This window comes from Hibiscus syriacus, unplaced genomic scaffold (assembly GCF_006381635.1).
Source record: "Hibiscus syriacus cultivar Baekdansim isolate YM2019G1 unplaced genomic scaffold, ASM638163v2 tig00111166_pilon, whole genome shotgun sequence".
Lineage (NCBI taxonomy): Eukaryota > Viridiplantae > Streptophyta > Magnoliopsida > Malvales > Malvaceae > Hibiscus > Hibiscus syriacus.
In genome coordinates, this window is record NW_024063008.1 from 1854308 (window position 1) to 1857880 (window position 3573).

General features: G+C 29.1%; 1 pseudogene; it reads right to left on the reverse strand.

Annotated features, from left to right (window-relative positions):
* Positions 1-204: 204 nt before the first annotated feature.
* LOC120155179 lies at positions 205-2205 on the reverse strand (annotated as a pseudogene).
* Positions 2206-3573: the final 1368 nt, after the last annotated feature.

Consider the following 3573-nt stretch of genomic DNA (forward strand, 5'->3'; position numbering starts at 1 on the left):
TTTTTTTAAAAAAAATAAAAATTTATGAGCATTTTAATCCAAAACACCGGTAATGTTACAATACCTAAGGAAAATGAGGTAATGACATTCTCAGTAATATACCCAAAAAAATTTACTATTTGTAATAAAATATTATCGGGAATGATATTCCCGATCAAACCAAACAAAAAATATAGATTTCATTCCCAAAGAAATCTCATATTCCCATCCAAACGCCCCTAATTGTAGTAAGTAAATTTCTTTCTTTCCTTTTTATTATTATGAGAAAAGATAGGCCAACCCCTTGGATACTTCCCCACTACTATTTACATTTATGGCTAACACGTCACCGGCTTCGAGAGCTGCCATTGATTCCGGTTTCGTGAAGTAGGTAAAGAGATGGTAAATGCCATCCAAGTAAGGTGGTGTTTGTTTTTGAAGAGGTAAAATGTCTGCAGTCTGCGGACCACATCTGCAGGCATCTGCAGCAGAAGAGGTGGACCAAAAGTCTGCAGTCTGCAAGAAAAAGACTGTTTGTTTTTTAACGTCTGCAAACTGCTAAAATAAATTGAAATATAAATAAACTGATTTTTTAAACTTAAAAGAATTTTGTAATACTGATATTTAAATAATTTTAGTTTTACAATACTAAAATTTAAATAATTTATACAACTACAATAATAATTTTTTTAAAAAAACAAACACTACCTTATTAATTCTATTATACGTCTCACATAATCACATGTATTATTAGTTTTATAAGTTTTATAGAATAAAATTTATAAATGATCATTAAATTATATGATTTTTTAAATATGTAATTTTGTAATACTTTTAATTTTTTTAAATATATATTCATAATTTTTTTTATAATTATATGATATTTTTAGAAAATATTTTTTAATTTATCAAATTATTTTATGATTATTTTTTTTATTTAATTGTGATTATATTTTAAAATTTTAAAAACATAATTTATAATTTTTTATATTTTAAAATCTTAATTATCAAACAATGAAATCATTTTTTATTAAGCAATGTGGTTTAAATACTTAAATTTTGTATAAAAAGTTTAAATATAATTTAAAAATAACAAATCTAAAAAAATATTATATTTAAACTTAAATCAAAATAATTAAAATAAATATAAAATTTTAATAATATATAAAATAATTTATATGATATAAAATTAAATATCTATAATATAATATTAAAAAATTAATATTTAATTTATTTAAAAAATTAATATTAAAATTAATATCTATAATATAATATTAAAATATTAATATTTAATTTATTTAAAAAATTAATATTAAAATTAAAATTAAATATAATATAAAATTAAATAAAACCTCTTTGAAGAGGTTAGAAGACGTCTGAAGACATAAGACCACGTCTGCGCCGCGCAGACCACGCGCAGACATTAGAAGGGCTTATGTCTTCTAAAAAACAAACGGTCTGTGAAGCCCAATGTCTGCGCGTGGTCTGCGCGACGCAGACATAAGAGCTTTACAGACCTTACAGAGTAAAAACAAACACCACCTAAGTGTTGGTTTCTCCAGCTTTGTTTTTCCTCCTGATGCTGTAGGCTAGTGGAATTACCCCTCTGTTAAATACCTCAATATACATGCCACCACCAGCAACAAGAAGCTGCAAGAGGATCCCAGAATGAATCACATATTCACATTCACTTTTAAAGGGTATTTACAGGAAAAGAACGTAAAAGAAGGAATTTTGCAGGACATTACCTCCTCGTACTTCTGGGTAAGAGCAAGCCTTTCATCTTCAGACGTCGGGTCTGAGAACCGCCATGGTCTCATACTGTCGGAGCCCCGGTGGGCACTGGGGTTCCTCTTTATCTTCCAAGGCAGTTATTCCGGACCCGGGTGGGGAAGGCAGGTCATCGTCGGAACCAAGACCACCCTCAAAAAAGGAACCGGGGAAGTTCAAGGTCTGGGCTTCGACGGTTAAGGTAGTGGAGTTGTCTCTTTTGAGGGAAATCAGAGACTTGGGCTTTGGAGGGATGGGTTTGAGGCTGCGAGTGAAGGAGAGGGCGGGTGGAGGTGAGAATTGGGTGAGAAGATGAGGGCAAAAAGGGGAATTGGTAAGAGATGCCATTTGGGTATTCTTTGATGTGAGCTCTGTTGATGCTGAGGTTCAGGGATTAGCGAAAGAGGAAGAGGGAACGGATAAGGAGAAGTGGATCATAGAGGAAGCGGGCAGTGCACGCCTACGTTGTTTTGTTTGGTTGGGCTCAGTGGGAGAATTATCAAGTCTTTGGTTGGGCTTTTTATCACATTCGCTGGGTTTTAAGGAATCTTAAATTGAGGGCAAAAAAGAGAGAACTGGTAAGATTCTAGATTAAATGAATCGAGTTGAGCTCAAGTATTACTGAGCTCGATTAGATTTGAAAATTTTAAAATGAAGCTCAACTCAATTCGAAAACTCGCGAGCCTAAAATTTCTAAGTTCGACTCGAATTCGAAATCATAAATTAAAGCTCGAAAAAGTTTGGGGGAAAACATCTTAAACTTAACTCGATTGAAATTCAAACTCAAACTTAAACCAAAAGCAAATGAAAACCTTTTACTGTAATTTAAAAAAATCAACACATAAATATTAATATTATTAATAATTTAATTTTTAAAAACATGAGTCGAATAAAAAGTAGCTCGTTTCGACTTGTTAAGAATACAAGTCGAGTTCGAGCTCGAGTCGAGTATTTATCGAGCTTTGAACGAGTCAAGTCACGATCAATCTTATATCATTTACAACCCTAACTATATTTATAAGGTGTATATTATCAATGATTGAAAAAAATTATAAACATGTAATATCTTGTAAATCCTAGACTATTAAAAAATTAATAAATTTATATTTTAATTCATATTATATATAATTAAATCAATTCATGAATGGTTATGCGAACGAATCTTTAAATGAATAAATTAAGATTAAAATTAAAATCAAATCTATAAATATTAAGAGAGAGAAAAGTCTTGCTATATTAGACGTGCGGTTTTCCATGTGGTAAATGGTAAACCACTTAGATGATTGTTTTCATACAATAATAATGTTTATACTATTATTAAACCTGTTATTAAATTAGTGTTATTATCAATTAAATACTATTTAATTATAAAAGTTAAACATTATTTTTAAAAAAAAATATAATTTATATTATATAAAATTTTAAAATGATTTTTTTAGAATCAAACTCATATTCAATATAATTTATTTAAAAAATTACAACTCAATCTATAATTATTAATGAATAATTTTATAAAAATATATTTCTCGCCCACAATATAAATGAAACAAAATCTAATAAATAACAAACATTTTGAATATTTTCGCATACATGCAGAAAACTAATTACGAATCAATTTACTTCAATATTTAAATAAATCGTAATTATTTTTAGTGGTAACGAATTCGAATACAAACGATTATAAAAATAATTTAAAAAAATTAGTTAATCCTTATTTCCATATGAAATGGGGTAAGGGGAGATAAGATAGTAGACTATCCCAACACCAGATTGAGAGCAGCTTCCGTAAGAGATCTCCGAATTATAAAATGCCCTCCGTGAGAC